At 37.9% G+C, this 22,924-nt stretch overlaps 1 protein-coding gene across 1 annotated transcript in view; it reads left to right on the top strand.

Moving 5' to 3' along the window:
• CDH8 (cadherin 8) overlaps positions 1–22,924 on the top strand; it is a 379,689-nt gene that overhangs the window by 284,814 nt on the left and 71,951 nt on the right. The gene's annotated exons all lie outside the window — the stretch shown is intronic.

The following is a 22,924-nucleotide window of genomic DNA, read 5'->3' as shown; positions in this document are numbered from 1 at the left end:
ACAGATCTTTTGTCTCCTTAGGTAGGTTTATTCCTAGATATTTTATTCTTTTTGTTGCAATGGTAAATGGAAGTGTTTTCTTGATTTCACTTTCAGATTTTTCATCATTAGTATATAGGAATGCCAGAGATTTCTGTGCATTAATTTTGTATCCTGCCACTTTACCAAATTCATTGATTAGCTCTAGTAGTTTTCTGGTAGCATCTTTAGGGTTCTCTATGTATAGGATCATGTCATCTGCAAACAGTGACAGCTTTACTTCTTCTTTTCCGATTTGGATTCCTTTTATTTCCTTTTCTTCTCTGATTGCTGTGGCTAAAACTTCCAAAACTATGTTGAATAAGAGTGGTGAGAGTGGGCAACCTTGTCTTGTTCCTGATCTTAGTGGAAATGCTTTCAGTTTTTCACCATTGAGGATGATGTTTGCTGTGGGCTTGTCATATATGGCCTTTATTATGTTGAGGAAAGTTCCCTCTATGCCTACTTTCTGCAGGGTTTTTATCATAAATGGGTGTTGAATTTTGTCAAAAGCTTTCTCTGCATCTATTGAGATGATCATATGGTTTTTCTCCTTCAGTTTATTAATATGGTTTATCACATTGATAGATTTGCGTATATTGAAGAATCCTTGCATTCCTGGAATAAACCCCATTTGATCATGGTGTATGATCCTTTTAATGTGATGTTGGATTCTGTTTGCTAGTATTTTGTTGAGGATTTTTGCATCTATGTTCATCAGTGATATTGGCCTGTAGTTTTCTTTCTTTGTGACATCCTTGTCTGGTTTTGGTATCAAGGTGATGGTGGCCTCGTAGAAGGAGTTTGGGAGCGTTCCTCCCTCTGCTATATTTTGGAAGAGTTTGAGAAGGATAGGTGTTAGCTCTTCTCTAAATGTTTTATAGAATTCACCTGTGAAGCCATCTGGTCCTGGGCTTTTGTTTGTTGGAAGATTTTTAATCACAGTTTCAATTTCAGTGCTTGTGATTGGTCTGTTCATATTTTCTATTTCTTCCTGATTCAGTCTTGGCAGGTTGTGCATTTCTAAGAATTTGTCCATTTCTTCCAGATTGTCCATTTTAATGGCATAGAGTTGCTTGTAGTAATCTCTCATGATCTCTTTTATTTCTGCAGTGTCAGTTGTTACCTCTCCTTTTTCATTTCTAATTCTATTGATTTGAGTCTTCTCCCTTTTTTTCTTGATGAGTCTGGCTAGTGGTTTATCTATTTTGTTTATCTTCTCAAAGAACCAGCTTTTAGTTTTATTGATCTTTGCTATTGTTTCCTTCATTTCTTTTTCATTTATTTCTGATCTGATTTTTATGATTTCTTTCCTTCTGCTAGCTTTGGGGTTTTTTTGTTCTTCTTTCTCTAATTGCTTGAGGTGCAAGGTTAGGTTGTTTATTCTAGATGTTTCCTGCTTCTTAAGGTGGGCTTGTATTGCTATAAACTTCCCCCTTAGAACTGCTTTTGCTGCATCCCACAGGTTTTGGGTCGTTGTGTCTCCATTGTCATTTGTCTCTAGGTATTTTTTGATTTCCTCTTTGATTTCTTCAGTGATCACTTCATTATTAAGTAGTGTATTGTTTAGCCTCCATGTGTTTGTATTTTTTACAGATTTTTTCCTGTAATTGATATCTAGTCTCATGGCGTTGTGGTCAGAAAAGATACTTGATACAATTTCAATTTCCTTAAATTTACCAAGACTTGATTTGTGACCCAAGATATGATCTATCCTGGAGAATGTTCCATGAGCACTTGAGAAAAATGTGTATTCTGTTGTTTTTGGATGGAATGTCCTATAAATATCAATTAACTCCATCTCGTTTAATGTATCATTTAAAGCTTGTGTTTCCTTATTTATTTTCATTTTGGATGATCTGTCCATTGGTGAAAGTGGGGTGTTAAAGTCCCCTACTATGAATGTGTTACTGTCGATTTCCCCTTTTATGGTTGTCAGTATTTGCCTTATGTATTGAGGTGCACCTATGTTGGGTGCATAAATATTTACAATTGTTATATCTTCCTCTTGGATCGATCCCTTGATCATTATGTAGTGTCCTTCTTTGTCTCTTCTAATGGTCTTTGTTTTAAAGTCTATTTTGTCTGATATGAGAATTGCTACTCCAGCTTTCTTTTGGTTTCCATTTGCATGAAATACCTTTTTCCATCCCCTTACTTTCAGTCTGTATGTGTCTCTAGGTCTGAAGTGGGTCTCTTGTAGACAGCAAATATATGGGTCTTGTTTTTGTATCCATTCAGCCAATCTGTGTCTTTTGGTGGGAGCATTTAGTCCGTTTACATTTAAGGTAATTATCGATATGTGTGTTCCTATTCCCATTTTCTTAATTGTTTTGGGTTCGTTATTGTAGGTCCTTTCCTTCTTTTGTGTTTCTTGCCTAGAGAAGTTCCTTTAGCAGTTGTTGTAGAGCTGGTTTGGTGGTGCTGAACTCTCTCAGCTTTTGCTTGTCTGTAAAGGTTTTAATTTCTCCATCAAATCTGAATGAGATCCTTGCTGGGTAGAGTAGTCTTGGCTGCAGGTTTTTCTCCTTCAACACTTTCAATATGTCCTGCCACTCCCTTCTGGCTTGCAGAGTTTCTGCTGAAAGATCAGCTGTTAACCTTATGGGGATTCCCTTGTGTGTTATTTGTTGTTTTTCCCTTGCTGCTTTTAATATGTTTTCTTTGTATTTAATTTTTGACAGTTTGATTAATATGTGTCTTGGCGTATTTCTCCTTGGATTTATCCTGTATGGGACTCTCTGTGCTTCCTGGACTTGATTAACTATTTCCTTTCCCATATTAGGGAAGTTTTCAACTATAATCTCTTCAAATATTTTCTCAGTCCCTTTCTTTTTCTCTTCTTCTTCTGGAACCCCTATAATTCGAATGTTGGTGCGTTTAATGATGTCCCAGAGGTCTCTGAGACTGTCCTCAGTTCTTTTCATTCTTTTTTCTTTATTCTGCTCTGCAGTAGTTATTTCCACTATTTTATCTTCCAGGTCACTTGTCCGTTCTTCTGCCTCAGTTATTCTGCTATTGATCCCATCTAGAGTACTTTTAATTTCATTTATTGTGTTGTTCATCGTTGCTTGTTTCATCTTTAGTTCTTCTAGGTCCTTGTTAACTGATTCTTGCAATTTGTCCATTCTATCGTCCATTCTATCTCCAAGATTTTGAATCAACCTTACTATCATTATTCTGAATTCTTTTTCAGGTAGACTGCCTATTTCCTCTTCATTTGTTAGGTCTGGTGGGTTTTTATCTTGCTCCTTCATCTGCTGTGTGTTTTTCTGTCTTTTCATTTTGCTTATCTTACTGTGTTTGGTGTCTCCTTTTTTTTTTTGGCAGGCTGAAGGTTTGTAGTTCCTGTTGTTTTTTGTGTCTGTCCCCAGTGGCTAAGGTTGGTTCAGTGGGTTGTGTAGGCTTCCTGGTGGAGGGTACTAGTGCCTGTGTTCTGGTGTATGAGGCTGGATCTTGTCTTTCTGGTGGGCAGGTCCACGTCTGGTGGTGTGTTTTGGGGTGTCTGTAGACTTATGATTTTGGGCAGCCTCTCTGCTAATGGGTGGGGTTGTGTTCCTGTCTTGCTAGTTGTTTGGCATAGGATGTCCAGCACTGTAGCTTGCTGGTCGTTGAGTGAAGCTGGGTGCTGGCGTTGAGATGGAGATCTCTCGGAGATTTTTGCTGTTTGATATTATGTGCAGCTGGGAGGCCTCTTGTGGACCAGTGTCCTGAAGTTGGCTCTCCCACCTCAGAGGCACAGCACTGAGTCCTGGCTGCAGCACCAAGAGCCTTTCACCCACAGGGCTCCTTAATTTGGGATGATTCGTTGTCTATTCAGGTATTCCACAGATGCAGGGTATATCAAGTTGATTGTAGAGCTTTAATCCGATGCTTCTGAGGCTGCTGGGAGAGATTTCCCTTTCTCTTCTTTGTTCTCACAGTTCCCAGGGGCTCAGCTTTGGATTTGGCCCCGCCTGTGCGTGTAGGTCGCCGGAGGGCGTCTGTTCTTTGCTCAGACAGGACGGGGTTAAAGGAGCCGCTGATTCAGAGGCTCTGGCTCACCCAGGCCGGGGGGTAGGGAGGGTCACGGAGTGCGGGGCGGGCCTGCAGCGGCAGAGGCCGGCGTGACGCTGCAGCCTGAGGCGCGCCGTGCGCTCTCCCGGGGGAGCTGTCCCTGGATCCCGGGACCCTGGCAGTGGCGGGCTGCACAGGCTCCCCGGCAGGGCGTGTGGCTAGTGACCTGTGTTCGCACACAGGCCTCCTGGCGGCCGCAGCAGCGGCCTTAGCGTCCCATGTCCGTCTCTGGGCTCCGCACTCTTAGCCGCGGCTCGTGCCCGTCCCTGGAGCTCTCTCAAGCAGCGTTCTTAATCCCCTCTCCTCGTGCACCAGGAAACAAAGAGGGACGTAAAAGTCTCTTGCCTCTTCGGCAGGTCGAGACCCCTCCCCGGACTCTCTCCCGGCCAGCTGCGGCGCACCAACGCCCTGCAGGCTGTGTTCACGCCGCCAACCCCAGTCCTCTCCAGGCGCTCCGACAAAAGCCGGAGCCTCAGCTCCCAGTCCCGCCCGCCCCGGCGGGCGAGCAGACAAGCCTCTCGGCTGGTGAGTGCCGGTCGGCCCGATCCTCTGCGCTGGAATCTGTCCGCTTTGCCCTCCGCACCCCTGTTGCTGTGCTCTCCTCCGCGGCTCCCAAGCTCCCCCACTCCGCCTCCCGAAGTCTCCACCCGCGAAGGGGCTCCCTAGTGTGTGGACACTTTTCCTCCTTCACAGCTCTCTTCCGCTGGTGCAGGACCCGTCCCTATCCTTTTGTCTCTGTTTAGTTTTTTCTTTTGCCCTAACCAGGTACGTGGGGGGTTCCTTGCCTTTTGGGAGGTCTGAGGTCTTCTGCCAGCGTTCAGTAGGTGCTCCGTAGGAGTTGTTCCACGCGTAGATGTATTTCTGGTGTATCTGTGGAGAGGAAGGTGATCTCCGCGTCTTACTCTTCCGCCATCTTCCCGGAAGTCCACCTGTTGGAAGATTTTTAATCAATTTCAGTGCTTGTGATTGGTCTGTTCATATTTTCTATTTCTTCCTGATTCAGTCTTGGCAGGTTGTGCATTTCTAAGAATTTGTCCATTTCTTCCAGGTTGTCCATTTTATTGGCATAGAGTTGCTTGTAGTAATCTCTCATGATCTTTTGTATTTCTGCAGTGTCAGTTGTTACCTCTCCTTTTTCATTTCTAATTCTATTGATTTCAGTCTTCTCCCTTTTTTTCTTGATGAGTCTGGCTAATGGTTTATCAATTTTGTTTATCTTCTCAAAGAACCAGCTTTTAGTTTTATTGATCTTTGCTATCTTTTCCTTCATTTCTTTTTCATTTATTTCTGATCTGACTTTTATGATTTCTTTCCTTCTGCTAACTTTGGGGCTTTTTTGTTCTTTCTCTAATTGCTTTAGGTGCAAGGTTAGGTTGTTTATTCTAGATGTTTCCTGCTTCTTAAGGTGGGCTTGTATTGCTATAAACTTCCCCCTTAGAACTGCTTTTGCTGCATCCCATAGGTTTTGGGTCATTGTGGCTCCATTGTCATTTGTTTCTAGGTATTTTTTGATTTCCTCTTTGATTTCTCAGTGATCACTTCATTATTAAGTAGTGTATTGTTTAGCCTCCATGTGTTTGTATTTTTTACAGATCTTTTCCTGTAATTGATATCTAGTCTCATGGCGTTGTGGTCAGAAAAGATACTTGATACAATTTCAATTTTCTTAAATTTACCAAGGCTTGATTTGTGACCCAAGATATGATCTATCCTGGAGAATGTTCCGTGAGCACTTGAGAAAAATGTGTATTCTGTTGTTTTTGGATGGAGTGTCCTATAAATATCAATTAAGTCCATCTTGTTTAATGTATCATTTAAAGCTTGTGTTTCCTTATTTATTTTCATTTTGGATGATCTGTCCATGGGTGAAAGTGGGGTGTTTAAGTCCCCTACTATGAATGTGTTACTGTCGATTTCCCCTTTTATGGCTGTTAGTATTTGCCTTATGTATTGAGGTGCTCCTATGTTGGGTGCATAAATATTTACAATTGTTATATCTTCTTCTTGGATCGATCCCTTGATCATTATGTAGTGTCCTTCTTTGTCTCTTTTAATAGTCCTTATTTTAAAGTCTATTTTGTCTGATATGAGAATTGCTACTCCAGCTTGCTTTTGGTTTCCATTTGCATGGAATATCTTTTTCCATCCCCTTACTTTTAGTCTGTATGTGTCTCTAGGTCTGAAGTGGGTCTCTTGTAGACAGCATATATAAGGGTCTTGTTTTTGTATCCATTCAGCTAATCTGTGTCTTTTGGTGGGAGCATTTAGTCCATTTACATTTAAGGTAATTATTGATATGTATGTTCCTATTCCCATTTTCTAAATTGTTTTGGGTTCGTTATCATAGGTCTTTTCCTTCTCTTGCGTCTTGCCTAGAGAAGATCCTGTAGCATTTGTTGTAAAGCTGGTTTGGTGGTGCTGAACTCTCTCAGCTTTTGCTTGTCTGTAAAGGTTTTAATTTCTCCATCAAATCTGAATGAGATCCTTGCTGGGTAGAGTAGTCTTGGCTGCAGGTTTTTCTCCTTCATCACTTTCAGTATGTCCTGCCACTCCCTTCTGGCTTGTAGGGTTTCTGCTGAGAGATCAGCTGTTAACGTTATGGGGATTCCCTTATGTGTTATTTATTGTTTTTCCCTTGCTGCTTTTAATATGTTTTCTTTGTATTTAATTTTTGACAGTTTGATTAATATGTGTCTTGGTGTATTTCTCCTTGTATTTATCCTGTATGGGACTCTCTGTGCTTCCTGGACTTGATTAACTATTTCCTTTCCCATATTAGGGAAGTGTTAAACTATAATCTCTTCAAATATTTTCTCAGTCCCTTTCTACTTCTCTTCTTCTTCTGAAACCCCTATATAATTCGAATGTTGGTGCGTTTAATGTTGTCCCAGAGGTCTCTGAGACTGTCCTCAGTTGTTTTCATTCTTTTTTCTTTATTCTGCTCTGCAGTAGTTATTTCCACTATCTTATCTTCCAGGTCACTTGTCCGTTCTTCTGCCTCAGTTATTCTGCTATTGATCCCATCTAGAGTACTTTTAATTTCATTTATTGTGTTGTTCATCATTGCTTGTTTCTTTTTTATTTCTTCTAGGTCCTTGTTGACTGTTTCTTGCATTTTGTCCATTCTGTTTCCAAGATTTCGGATCATCCTTACTATCATTATTCTGAATTCTTTTTCAGGTAGACTGGCTATTTCCTCTTCATTTGTTAGGTCTGGTGCATTTTTAATCTTGCTCCTGTATCTGCTGTGTGTTTTTCTGTCTTCTCATTTTGCTTATCTTACTGTGTTTGGGTTCTCCTTTTTGCAGACTGCAGGTTCGTAGTTCCCGCTGTTTTTGATGTCTGTCTCCAGTGGCTAAGGTTGGTTCAGTGGGTTGTGTAGGTTTCCTGGTGGAGGGGACTAGTGCCTGTGTTGTGGTGGATGAGGCTGGATCTTGTCTCTCTAGTGGGCAGGTTCACGTCTGGTGGTGTGTTTTGGGGTGTCTGTGGCCTTATTATGATTTTAGGCAGCCTCTCTGCTAATGGTTGGGGTTGTGTTCCTGTCTTGCTAGTTGTTTGGCATAGGTTGTCCAGCACTGTGGCTTGCTGGTCGTTGAGTGAAGCTGGGTGCTGGTGTTAAGATGAAGGTCTCTGGGAGATTTTCGCCGTTTGATATTATGTGGAGTTGGGAGGTCTCCTGTTGACCAGTGTCCTGAAGTTGGCTCTCCTACCTCAGAAGCAGAGCCCTGACTCCTGGCTGGAGCACCAAGAGCCTTTCATCCACACGGCTCAGAATAAAAGGGAGAAAAAGTAGAGGGAATTAGTAGAAGTATGAGGAAAGAAAGAAGGAAAGGAGGGAAGGAAGGAAGAAAGAAGGCAAGAAGGAAAGAAAGGGAGGGAGGAAGGAAGGAGGGAAAGAAGATACAGTAAAAATAAAAGAAAGTATAATAAAGTTATGGAATTAAAAAATTCTTATTTAGAAAAAAAGAGGACGGATAGAATCTTAGGACAAATGTTGGAAGCAAAGCTATACAGACAAAATCTTACACAGAAGCATACACATACACCCTCACTAAAAGAGGTAAAGGGGGAAAAATCATAAATCTTGCTGTCAGAGACCACCTCCTCAATTTGGGATGATTCGTTGTCTAAAGGAGGGAAGGAAGGAAGAAAAGAAAGAACGAACGAAGGTAAAGTATAATAACGTTATTAAAATTAAAATTGATTATTAAGAAAAAAATTTAAAAAAAAAACCATGGACGGATAGAACCCTAGGACAAATGGTGGAAGCAAGACTATACAGACAAGATCTCACACAGAAGCATACACATACACATTCACAAAAAGAGGAATAGGGAAAAAAAATCCTAGATCTTGCTCCTAAAGTCCACTTCCTTAATTTGGGATGATTGGTTGTCTATTCAGGTATTCCACAGATGCAGGGTATATCAAGTTGATTGTGGAGCTTTAATCTGCTGCTTCTGAGGCTGCTGGGAGAGATTTCCCTTTCTCTTTGTTCTCACAGCTCACAGGGGCTCAGCTTTGGATTTGGCCCTGCCTCTGCGTGTAGGTCGCTGGAGGGCGTCTGTTCTTTGCTCAGACAGGACGGGGTTAAAGGAGCCGCTGATTGGGGGGCTCTGGCGCACTCAGGCCGGCGGGGAGGGAGGGGCACGGAGTGCGAGGCGGGCCTGCGGCGGCAAAGTCCGCCGTGACTTTGCACCAGCCTGAGGCCCGCCGTGCGTTCTCCCGGGGAAGTTGTCCCTGGATCTCGGGAACCTGGCAGTGGCGGGCTGCACAGGCTCCACGGAAGAGGGGTGTGGAGAGTGACCTGTGCTCGCACACAGGCCCCTTGGTGGCGGCAGCAGCAGCCTTAGCGTCTCCCGCCCGTCTCTGGGGTCCGCGCTTTTAGCCGCGGCTCGCGCCCGTCTCTGGTGTTCCTTTAAGCAGCGTTCTTAAACCCCTCTCCTCACGCACCAGGAAACAAAGAGGGAAGAAAAAGTCTCTTGCCTCTTCGGCAGATGCTGACTTTTCCCCCGGACTCCCTCCCGGCTAGCCGTGGTGCACTAACCCGTTCAGGCTATGTTCAAGCCGCCAACCCCAGTCCTCTCCCTGCGCTCCATCCGAAACCGAAACCCGAGCCTCAGCTCGCAGCCCCGCCCGCCCCGGCGGGTGAGCAGACAAGCCTCTAGGGCTGGTGAGTGCTGGTCGGCACCGATCCTCTGTGCGGGAATCTCCCCGCTTTCCCTTCCGCACCAGTTGCTGTGCTCTCCTCCACGGCTCCGAAGCTTTCCCCCTCCGCCTCCCGCAGTCTCCGCCCGCGAAGGGGCTTCCTAGTGTGTGGAAACTTTTCCTCCTTAACAGCTCCCTCCCACTGGTGCAGGTGCCGTCCCTATTCTTTTGTCTGTTTTTTCTTTTTTTTTTTTTTTTCTTTTGCCCTACCCAGGTACGTGGGGAGTTTCTTGCCTTTTGGGAGGTCTGAGGTCTTCTGCCAGCCTTCAGTAGGTGTTCTGTAGGAGTTGTTCCACGTGTAGATGTATTTCTGGTGTATCTGTGGGGAGGAAGGTGATCTCCGCGTCTTACTCTTCCGCCATCTTCAAGGTCCCCCCCGAAATCTGCCTCTCTCATAATGTTTTGAAGTACGCTTGACACTTGGTGTCCTTGTCAGCATCTGTGTTGCTCTACGTTGCAAATTTGCATGATAGATGAACTGGGTCCATGAAGAGTTTATTAACCTTCCTTTAACAGAGTAGGTAGTTTTAAAGTTTTTTGCAGCTAGCACCTAACTTTTATCTAAAACAAAAGAGAGAGAGAGAGAGATTGGTTTACAGACATTCTGAGCTGCACAATACCATTATATATATAGGTGCTCTGCATTGCCTTTCTAAATACAATTATAAAAACACCTAGTGCTACCTATTACTTATAGATTTACATATTTCACCCAATATATCTTTTTAAATTTTATTAAAAGAATACATAATATTCTGTGTCTAGTTGCCTTTCTAATATGCATTGATACACAGATGATTTTGTGGATACAAATGCAGTTGGAGGAAGTAGTGACATATGGATACATCTCCGTCTACATTCACATATATTCAACCCTTTTAATATTAACATCTGGGAATAAATCAGCATCATCCATTTTATTATCATGTACTTGACACTGAGGTGGTGGCTTGCACTGCATTTCTACCACCTCTGCTAATCATTTATCTTGAGTTATGTATTTGTTTTGTTTTTGTCACTCATTATGGTATATACATCTTGGTTCACTGTCACAATAAATGCATAATTTTTGAGGCCAAAGCATAGACTGAGGAAAGGAATCTCAAGAGATTGGTCTGGCTTTGTAGTCAGAGCATTAACTAAGGATAACACAATCTTAATTACCATACGTGAATTCTGCTGGGCAATAACTCATGGAGGATTAGGGTCATTTTATAGTAATATTTTGTCCATTGTTCCATAAGTGTGGGGTGATTTACAATTTACATTTCTTGGGAAAACAATGAACATATTATCCCACAATGGGATAGGGATAATTATGTATTTTTCTTATGTCTATGGTGGTAGCTTATACCCAACTAATTCCCCCAGTGAGAATAACTATAAAATTAGAGAAAAAAATGGTATTTGAAGGCAGCCAGTACTTAAGAAGCCGAGATACCAGAAAGAAAGGAAACAAACTGAAGTGACTCCTAAATTTAGCACTGCTTATTTCCTTCAGGACTTTAAGTGATTCAACTCAGAGGGCATAGAAACCAAGCAGAAATCAGTGACCTGGAGTTTGAGTGTCTCGTGAGACTGTGGAGAGAAAAGCTGTAGGTCAGGGCTACAGAGGTATCCAGAAATGGAGAGGCCAAGTCTACAGTGAAGAGGTAATTGAAAAGAAGACGTCAGAGCATCATGGATGGATTTTTCCCATGATGCATTTACCAATTACCAAATTTACCAATTTACCAAACAATTATGCATTATATATATCCTTTCATTGTACATAAAATGTCTGAAGCATTACTCTAAGGCTTATTCTAATAAGTCAGTGACATATATACAAATATATTTAAGGTTACCACTAAAATAATAATAGAAGACTATGTAACTAATAGGCTAATCCCGCTTTTCTATCTTTTTTTGGATTCATAAGTTTTAATTTTTTAATTTCCCCCATTAGCCTATTAGTTGGGGGATATAAAAGAATTGAAAATTATGAATCCCCAAACAAATAGAAAAGAGGAAAAATGAGAAAGAACTGATAAAGAAAATTTTAAAGTACAAGAAGAAATTAAAACCCAGATAAATAAACAATCACATTAATTGTAAATAAGCTACATACTTCAAATAAAAGACATTATTTGTCAGACTAGGAAAAAAGCAATCAATTTTCAAATCATGTTTTTTATCAGAAATAAACCTCAAATATAAGAACACTTAAAGACTGAACCGATTGAAAGAAGATCTAGGCAAATTAAAACCAAAATGGTTCAGCTATAGACTAAGAAGAAATATTACCAAAAATAGAGAAATTTTTCATAATGATAAATGATTAAATTCAGCAGGAAGATATAAAAATTCTAAATTTGTATGTACCTAATAAGATGTTTGTCAAGTACATAAAGCAAAAAATTGACAGAAGCAAAGGGATAAATAGACAAGTCAACACTTGTAGATGAAAATTTTAACCTACTAATCAAATAAGTAGACAAAAAATTAGTAAGGGTAGAAAGTGTTTGAATAGCATGATTAGTCAACTTGCCTAATTGTAATGTATAAAACACTGCACTCAAAAATTACAAAAATATTATTATTGTCAAACACACTTGAAACATTTACCCAACATGGCCAAATTGGGCCATAAATCAAGTCTCAACACTCAAAGCAGAGTATGCTTTCTTAACACAGTGGAATTAAGCTAGAAATAAATCACCAAAGGCCCTGAAATGATCCCCAAGTATTGGAAATTAAGCCATATGTCTCTAAATGATCCATGGAAAACAATAAAATCACAAAGGGAATTAGCACATTAAAAAAAATGAATGATAACAAAATAATGACATGACAAAACCTGTGGAATACAGCTAACACAGTACCTAAAGAGAAATTAGCCGTAAATGGCTATATTAGAAAAGAAGAAATGCTAAAAATCAATTATCTGAGCATCCACTTCAAAAAGGCTAAAAGTGAACAGAAAATTAAAAACTAGTAGCAAGGTGAAAATAAATATAGGGTAGAATACAGTGAAATTGAACACAAATATACAGTCCTGAAATTCAACAAAGCCAAAACCTCTTTATGTGCAAAGATAAAGTTGATAAAAATCTTGCAAGAAAAAATAGAAAAGGTACAAGTTGCCAGTATTAGAAATGACAGGGAATTCCCAGTAGTCCAGTGGTTAGGACTCCATGCTTTGCGGGGGGCATGGAAAAAAATATTACAAAGGGGACTTCATTACAGATTCTATAGATGTTAAAAAACAGCTGGACATTATTAACATATTTATGGAATAAGGATTAAAATGTATATGAGATAGCCTAATAAGTTGAAAAATGCAGTCATTGCAAACTGGCATAGATAAGAAAAAGAGAAAAATATGTCTATCATTTTCTCTATTGAATAAATTGAATTCACAATTACTAACTCTTAACACATAAATTGTCATGCCCAAATGAACATGACACATACTTTATCAGAGAGAAGTAAAAGAGGGAGCAGTTTCTACCTTATGTCACAAAGCCAGAATAATCTTAATGCTAAAACCCAACAAGAATATTACAAGAAAGGAGAATTAACAGCCTGCTTCTCATAAACAAAATCCTAAGTAATATATTAGCAAATCAAAACTGTTAATATAAAAATATAATATTACACCCAGGGAATACAAGGACAGATGATGACATTTGAAAATCTATTAATGTAAATTAAAATCCTGAGGAAAGAGAAAAAAACGTATGATCATTCTCAGCAGATGCAGAAAATGTTATACCTTCATCTCTTGTTCTTGAAAAAGCTCTTTGCACACTAGAAATAGAAGAGAACTTAATTTGATAAAGGATAGTTACCAAAAAAAATAGCAAATATCAAACCTAATGGTAAAATATTGAAAGGTTTCTCCCTGAGATTGGAAATGAGATAGGTTGTGTATTATTGCTACTTTTATTCAATTACACTGAAGGTTTTAACCAGTACAGTAAGATACAGGTAAGAAATTAAAGTATAAATATCGGAAAGAAGAAATAAAGTTGTCACTACTCATAGACAACATGATTGAGTACATAAAAAGGGAAAAAAAATCTAAGTTAAACTATTATCAATAATGAAGAAAGTTTGCATGATTGTTAGTTATAAAATAATCATATTTTTATTTTCTAACAATACTCAGAAAATAAATATACTACTTATAATAATAAAAAGACTTCAATTAAATAGTAACAAAATCTAATGAATGGGGCTTCCCTGGTGGCGCAGTGGTTGGGAGTCCGCCTGCCAAATGCAGGGGACACGGGTTCGTGCCCCAGTCCAGGAAGATCCCACATGCTGCGAAGCGGCTGGGCCTGTGAGCCATGGCCGCTGAGCCTGCGCGTCCGGAGCCTGTGCTCCGCAACGGGAGAGGCCACAGCAGTGAGAGGCCCACGTACCCCCCCCCCCAAAAAAAGAAATCTAATGAATGACATACAAAACTTCTAAACAGAAAACTATAGAACATTACTGAGAGAAATTAAGGAAGATATAAATAAATGAAGTATATACATAGTTCATGATTTGGAGATTCAAATGTAAAAGATGTCAATCCACTTTAAATTTATCTGTAGAATCTTTGCAATATCAATCAAACTTCCAACAGCTATGTGTGTGTGTGTGTGTGTGTGTGTGTGCGCCCACAATTTGACAAATAATACTAAAACGTGTAAAGAAATTTAAAGGGAAAAATAATGAAAATATTTTAAAAGAAAAATTGTTGATCTTACCATATTCATGATAACAATATATGAAGATCTATCATAAAGAGTTATTAAAAGAGGACTGTATGAGCATAGAGACAGAAAAATAGAACAGAAAATTCCGGGAACAAGCCTGTACAAAAATACTCAACTCAATGACGAAGATAGCATAGGTGGACTTATAATAAAGTTGACAGTGAATTGGATATCCACGAGTGGATGAAACTGAACCTTGGCCTCTAACTCAGAACGTCAATTTTAGTAATCTTCAGGGAGATCAGAGATGTAAATGTGAAAAAAATAATATACCTTCTAAAAATAACAGAATTTTCAAATTCTGGATTATGCAAATAATTAATCAGTTGCAACAAGTGTTAAAGTTAATAAGAGCAAAAACTGATGAATTCAGCTTTAAGTTAAGAATCTGTGTTCATCAAAAGTTACTATTAAGAGTGAAAAATTAAGCCACAGAGTAGGGAAACGTATTGTGACACTCATATCTAGCAAAGGACACGTATCCTTAATATATAATATGCATATCAATTAGAAAAACATAGACAACCAATTAAAACATGGCAAAAACTTGAACAGGTTCTTCACACACACAAAAAAAATCCAAGTGGCCAGTAAGCATAATATGTCCTTAGCATCAAATCATCAAGATATTAAAATAAAATCAAACTGAAACATAACTGTACACCTCTGCAATGACTAAAATGAAAAACAAATAATAAATAACTGGCTTTTCCAAGTGTTCTTGAAGACATGCAGCAACTTGAACTCTTGTACATTGCTGGTCAGAGTGTAAACTGGCACATCCACATTAGAAAACACAGTTGAAAGCATATGCTAAAATTGAAAGGAGCCATATTCTATAATCTTTCGTTCTATTCCTAAGTATGTAACGTAACGGAATTCACGTATTTGTACAGCAACAGAAATACACAAAATATTTATAGCAGCACTTTTCAGAATAGCATGAAACTGAAACAACCCAAATATCCACCAGTAAGAGAAATAAATAAATAAATAGATGGTGCTATATGTATACAATGAAATTCTTTCCCAAACAGTGGAAAAGAATGAATGACAGCTGCCTACAACCACATTAATGAATTTACAAATACTATATTGAGCTAAAGAAGTCAGATACAAAAGTGTGTACTTTATATTATTTCAGTTTTTATACAGTTCTGAAGAAGGCACACTAATACAGTGTTAAGAAACAGAGTAGAGGTTACCTTGAAGGGCATAATGACTGAGAAAGGGGTACATGGGAAGCTTTGGGGATGCTGGTTATATCTTGGCCTGAGTGATAGTTACATGGGTATGTTCATTTTATAACAATACACTGGAATAAAACCATAAGGTGTATACACTTTATTGTTTTCATGGCTTACTTCTACTACAAAAGTTGATCTCACACAAGAAAATGTAAGGAGTGGCCCAAAAAATTAAAAATATGAAAATTATATTTCTAAAAATAAATTCACTAATAAAAATTCCATGTTAATGGAATCATCAAACCTTTCTTTTGAGGTTATTAATTTATTAGGATATTGTATTGTTTGGGAAGTGATCCATCTTAAAAATATATTTTAAGGTTATGTTTTACGAGTGCTATGCTAAAGAGAGCCTGTGGGGAATAATCAGTTTTGTTTGTTTCTGTGGGTTTTTTTTTTCCACTTGTTGATAAAACTGCCCTGGATTAATATTTCAGCTTTACCACTTCTTGGCTTTGAGTAAATATGGGCAAGGTGACAAGACTCCACATGATTTCTAGGCGCACTGGATGTTCTTTACTCCCTACTCTGATATGTAACTCATATAAATTTCAGTCTTACATAGCCTGAAATCATATTCCCATTTAAGAAAATAATGTCTTCACAGTAACCCAACAAACCTCAAAGAAATAGTACATAACAGATCACACAATACATGCTGGGTAGTTTACAATATTAGTTTTCTTCCCTAATAAAGTGTGTCTGTGAATGTGTGTGCGTGTATGTGTATGCATGTATTAGGGGCACAAATGTTATTCTAAGCTGGTGTTGAATGAGCATTTAAACTCAATATTACATAAATCTATATTCCTCTGAAAGTGTGAGTCTCCTTTATTAAGATTCTAATATATAAGGGATTTAAACTGAATTGCATTGTAAGAGTAGTACCAAGAAATTCAGTTCCAATAATTTTGAATCAATCCTATTTGAAATAATTAGGGAAAAAAACACTGAAGATATAGTAATAGAAGCATAATGCAATTTTTGCTGGCAGAGTAGAATTAGAGATTTTGCAAAGACTTAGTTACCAAAGGGAGCATAAGGAATAATAAACTTATTACGGCATTTTGTTTCCTCGCCTCTTACGGTATGGAGAAAGATGAGATGTATAAAAAGGATTTAAACATGCACTTAGGGCTGCGAAAGGAGGGAGTCAGTATTTTCCAGTCACAAATTCAGCAAGAGTAGTACACAGTAGAAAAGAGAGGTGTACATAAAACAAAACAAAAATGAACACGTAAAAACCATGTATGCATACACACAAAACAAAAAATGTAGACAACTAAAGGAAACAAATTGGTAAGCATACATAAAGAGTTAAAAGTATCTTAGCACAGAGTAGTGTATACAGAAGTTGAACTGTAATGTTGTACACATGAAACTTATATGATGTTCTAAGCCAATATTACCTTAATTAAAAAAAATACTTGGAAATCATAAGCCATGAATTACTGGTTTATGTAAATTTAACTCAGAACTCTAGAAGCAGACTAATTGTCAAAGAAAAGGTCTTGGGAAAAAGTTTGGCAAATAATGCATATTTATCAATTTTAAGTTAAAATGTTTAGTATATTAAAATAAAATAAAACTAGTAAGTGCTTAAATTTTTTTAAAAAAGAATTAAAAGTAGGTAATATTGGACTTCCCTGGTGGTGCAGTGGTTAAGAATCCGCCTGCCAATGCAGGGGACACGGGTTCGAGCCCTGGTCCAGGAGGATCCCGAGCCCTGGTCCAGGAGGATCCCACATGCCGCGGAGCAACTAAGCCTGTGCGCCACAACTACTGAGCCTGCGCTCTAGAGCCCACGAGCCACAACACTGAGCCCGCGTGCCATAACTACTGAAGCCTGTGTGCTTAGAGCCCGTGCCCGCAGCAAGAGAAGCCACTGCAATGAGAAGCCCGTGCACTGCAACGAAGAGAAGCCCCTGCTCACCACAACTAGAGAAAGCCCACACACAGTAGCGAAGACCCAACGCAGGCAAAAATAAATAAATGTATTATACAGTAGGTAATATTACATAACATATTAATAAAAAAATGGAAAATGTAATAGCTCCATTCTCATTAGTACTAATTTTTCATTTATAAACTGCCATTAATGTTGCCTTTATTTAGAACATGATTGTTTTAAAGCTTTATATTTAATAAATAGTATCTAAGAGGTTCATAACATCAGTCCTTACTTCAATGGCTCTAAAATATTTTCCCATAGAATTTAACAACCATAAATGTGCCTACCTTATTCTTTAGGACTTCAACTCTTGTGAGCTGGAAAAAGGATACGGAGGGTTCACTGTAGAGAGTAGGAAAAGGTGGAGTGAGGTCTTGCCAAGGATTCCACTACGTCCAGGTTCACTTAAGATGAATGTAATAAAAAAAAGACCTACACATTTTCTCCCTATTTAGAGAGCATTTGAAAATGCTGGAGCCAGACAGCATGCATTTTTGTAGTCAGTAGGGAAAACAGACAGGGGTCAGTGAGGACTTAAACTGAAGTCACCATTTAAGAGTCATTTTCTCCAAAGAGTTTAAGGCATTTTCAAATATGTCTAAGTCCACAACTTGCACAGTGAGAGAAAGCATTTCTCTGCGTTTCTTGAGAGAGCTACTACTTGGTTAATACAAAAACTATGCCTTACAAGCTTTGTTCATTTGATACCAGAGACACCCTCTGATTAAAGTTCTCATTTAATTCTAAACTAATCTAAATATGACTGAGATTTTAAGGAGTAAAATAGAATGACTTCTCTTTACAGCCTGGCTTGCTGGAATTTTCACAATCATATAATGAAAAATTATTAAAATTATGGTGGTCAACTGCTCCCTTGATGTTGAAATTTCTTGGTATGTATTTGAGGGAGATAATAGATTGTGTTTTAACTGGTGCATCAATACAGTTGCCATGTTAGTGAAAGGGTAACACATAAAAATAATACTGTAAAGAGAAAAACCTATCAAAAATATTCCAGAATATTTTTGTAGAGAATATTGAGTAGAGTTCCCTGTGCTGTACAGTAGGTCCTTATTAGTTATCTATTTTATATAGTAGTGTGTATACGTCAATCCCAATCTCCCAATTTATCCCTTTCCCCCCAGTAACCATAAGATTGGTTTCTACATCTGTGAGTCTATTTCTATTTTGTAAACAAGTTCATTTGTACCATTTTTTATTAGATTCCACATATAAGTGATATATATTTGTCCAATAAAAATTTTTAAAAAGTCCCAACAGATTTTCTACCCTGGTGTCCACTGGTTAATTATATTCCACCTTGTTTCTATGCTAATCTATGAATTAATAAACCATAACTAATGATTTAGAAATTATCACACCATTTATGGGCAAAATGTACATCAAAAAGTTTTATCTTTAGTCACCAGAGAGCCTAAATTCACGACTGAAATTATTTTCCAAGACCTTCTTTGAAATTCCCATCAGTTTCATTTTAAATTTCCTAAGTTGCTATCTTTTCTGTCAATCATATACTGTTAGAATCTTCCTGTTTTATAAACTTTCAGCATTCCTCTCATCCCTACTCAATTATAAATTCACTATTTTGCATTCCCCCCGTTGACTGTAATTTACTGCTCATGCCTTCCATCCTTCCACTCGTAGAAGGCTCAAGAATTATTTATTGAACCCACCAGTATATCTAAATTTGTCAAATCAATTTTCTCTCTTATAGCCTGAAAAGGAGAGGCTGTTTATTTCAATCGATGTCTGCAAAAACAGCAGCTCGTGGAAACTAGTTAGAAGCAAATTCCCAAGTAACGCAGACTTGGCAGTATTCCATTACCTTTGATTATAAAAGGGCAAAATTAATGGGCAATTCATGAGGCTACATGACAGAGAGGTGACAGGAAGTCACTACTATTCAAATGGTAGAAGTCAAGGAGTTGTTTATAGTAGGTGCCATTTCAGCCTTTTTTCCATCATTATGTGAAAACAGTCAACTTTTGTGGCCAATTGAAATGGGCTTTTCCTTCCAGACCACTTTGTCACATCTCCTGTGTTTAGAAAATTAATCTTTAACGAATGCTAATCAAGTTTCTAATTATAATATCTTTATATTTAATGTCTGTGTATCAGATGAAAGGCAAACATTTTGGGGCCAGTCACAAAGGACATGAATAATTTCCTTAGAAGCTTATCTAATTAATTTTATTGCTCTATAATATCTTTAAATTTTGAACTCCCATCACTTCATTAATTTAGATAAAAGTGAATCTTCAGCATTTAACTATGACACTTGTGTCAAGCACTATAGGGTGCAGTAATTTCAGTTGTGCGCGTTCATCTAATACAGGTAATGAAAACACATTGGGGGATATTTTGGGGATATATGGCACCAGTTTATCGTTTGATTCTATTTGATTGTTTTTCTCCTTGATTTAGCAGTTTCAAGAAATAAAGTAAATGTCTGGGACATTCATTTGCTTAAGAAAACAAAATTAAAACAAACCATAACTTCTCTTGTCAGTAAGCTTTATGCTAGCTTTTAAAATTGTAAATCTCATCAAAAAATATTTCAGCGACTCGCCAGTGATCATATGATATAGCCCCCATGCTCGTGATCTTCTAACAATATTGAGTGGTAGCTCCCAAACCTACATTACTTCTAACAACAGAAAAAAATTAGACGGTATTATTCTAGGGATCTGGGCCCCTGCATAGTTAACCGCCACCCTGTCCCAGATCTTACAATAAGAGAAAGCATGTATTACTTTAATGTTGAAAGTTATCCCAGAAAGAAGCTCATGGAGATTCTCTAGCCTCTATGCTTGCGTTTTACCACCTACTGGCCATCTAGAGCTAAGAGATAATTGCAGTTTATTAAAACTGTGAGATTAAGAAAAGAGAAGAGAGAAGTTAAGAACATGTGCCTTGGCATAATTATCCTTTTGCCAAAATAGTGAGAGTAAAATCTGTATATGCATGTTTGCCTGTGGCGTGTGTGTGTGTGTGTGTGTGTGTGTGCAAGGCATGAGAAAGAGGGAAGACAAAGAATATCATATTTCGTAAACTTGGCCCAATCAACCATTTTCAGTGACTCTAACTCAGTAAGCTCAGCATTTTCTTCACTTCCCCAGGAACAAAATCATGTTTAAAGAGTACGACAGCTTTTTCTTGTACCTGCAGTTTTCGAAGACAATGCATCTATTATTCACTGTTCAAGTCTATGTTGATCATTGTCTCTGAATTGAATGCTTAACGAGACTGAAACATAATAGAAGGCTCCTCTAATCACTTATATACACAAGAGTTGGTCTAAGATGTGGCACGGAAGAAATGAATGTTATGTAACTAATCAATAGTCCTTAGAGTTGAAATACAGAGAATCACAAAATAAAATCAATCAACTAAAGAGACCTTAGGCAAAATCAAAGTATGAGGAAAAATATGGAATTTAAATTGTTCAGTTTCTCAGAGAGGCTTGCAGATTATTAGTGCAATTCTGAGAATATCAGTCGTGGTACAACCCATTAGATTTATCCAGCTTGATTTTTTATATTTGTACTCAAACTTCAAAGAGTGGTCAAACTTGCAATAAAAATTTATAACAAGCCTATAAGCATTCTTGAGGAAATGGCAGTGATTAGTTATCTTACCAGTAAACAAACAAGAAGCAAATATACTTTGTTTTAAACTTCATCAATATAGTACTGTGAAAATGACTCATGTTTGGAAGGCCAAAACTACATTTCGGAGTCTTGGAGTTAATTTTTGAGTCATATTGGTAAAGGCATGTAGCCCTGTGCATATCAGTCTCCACATCAGTAATCCACAACATGGGGATCGCATTACCTATTACATAGCTCTTCAGTAAGGACTGAATGAGATGATTCTGTGAAATACCTTGCACTGTACATAGTGCACACTGAATATGCACGGTGCTGATGTTTCCAATTATAAAAGGTGAACTCTAAGATACACTTGACGATGTGCCCAATATGATCTGGGCACTTCTAATTCTTCTCATATAATGTGTATAATAGTTCTCTAAATAAGGTGTCAAGGTCTTGAGTTTCAGTGTCCTCAGGAATAAAATGAGCTTCAATAACATGTTCAGAATCATATTGGTAGTGGGAGGCAAAGATGGGGCTCCAAACATTTGTTTCCTGCAAACACTGGATTCCCTTTTTTACTCTTCAGCAGCTGCTATTCAGCTCATGGTCAGACTAGAAAAGAGATGTAAATCTTTAAGGACATAATCAGACCTTATTTCAAATACCTTATAACTCATTTATCTACCTGATTCAAGTAGATAAAGGGTAGAATGTAAGTTTCTTGTCCTCAGAGTCATGTGTTACACTTTTTAAAATTTTCCCTTCCACTGAAACTAGGGAGCTGCATGCCTCCTCTCTGAATGGGAATGAATTATTTCATTAGACATAAGACAGTAAAAGAAAAAGAACATATTAGGTAAAAGAAAAAGGACATTTAAGGCCACTGGTGTGATTTTTGGGAATTGAGATTTTTGTTCCATTACTGAGGTGGTTGGAATTCCAAAGGATAATATTCATCCATCCATAGTTAATCAAATTAGAATATTGGAGAATAGCCATGGTAGTTAAATTCCAATCTTGTAGCATTGCCAGTGGGGTTAACCAACTATAAAATTGTAACATGGCTGTGATTATTTGGCATGTGCTTTAAAACACTTTTATATGTAATGAAAAAAATGAGTATTTGAAGGTTTCAGAGGTCTGAATTTAACCAATTGTCAAAAAGAAGAAGAGTCTGATATATCAAATACAAGTCTGTTTCTTCATACTCAAAAGCCAAAGATTTTTCCCCTCCTAGCTTGCTTATAAATATTCAGTGCCACAGAAACACAAATAAATAATTGGCCATTTTCAATGCATTCTGTGTAATTGACAAGCGATCAAAAGATTATTGCATGGTACAGTCAGAGTCAAATGGTACTGCATTTATTAGAAATGAAAAATCATCATGTGGGCCAAGTCAGCAATGTATTAATGGGCCAGATTTCTGTGCATGCATATTTGTGCGTGTATGCGTGTGTGTGCACGTGTGTGTGTGTGTGTATAATTTTTTAAATTTAAGGACTTAAGGCTTAAGGATTAAGGTCTGTGCTACTGGAATTGACCTGGAAAGATTAAAAGATTATTATCTGTTTACACTGATGAAAATCTTTATGAAAATGACATATTAAAATAACTTGGGCTTATCTTACCCAAAAAGATCCCAAGGTCAATTTTGAATAAAAAATAAAATTCATAAAAGATATGATTCCTTTTCTTTAAGATTATCCCTTTTATCAGTATTAAAGATGCCTTCTCAACAACTGATTTGGTTCTAGCCTTTTTTCAGGTTTTGATGTTCATCTTTAATATATAGTCAGTCGAACAAGTAACAGTGCAGAAATGGGCTGTCTACCCAAGATAAAGAAAGAGATAAATCTTTGTTGCAATACAGCATTCTTTTCTTTTGTACAATGGGCTTTATCAATAAAATAAAGCTTTCTTCATCAAGGAAACCTCTTTTCATTTATTCAGAGATGGTCTTTATCAAGCTAAGCTCCAGCAAATGGTGTTTGGAATAATAATTTATACTTTTTTTTAAGCAGCCAAGCATTTGCTATTTTTCCTTGCTGAATGGTCAGATTCCATAATCACCATGTT

Source organism: Delphinus delphis, chromosome 20 (genome assembly GCF_949987515.2).
Source record: "Delphinus delphis chromosome 20, mDelDel1.2, whole genome shotgun sequence".
NCBI lineage: Eukaryota > Metazoa > Chordata > Mammalia > Artiodactyla > Delphinidae > Delphinus > Delphinus delphis.
Note: the sequence above shows the minus strand (reverse complement) of the source record. Positions and strands in the feature narration are given on the sequence as shown.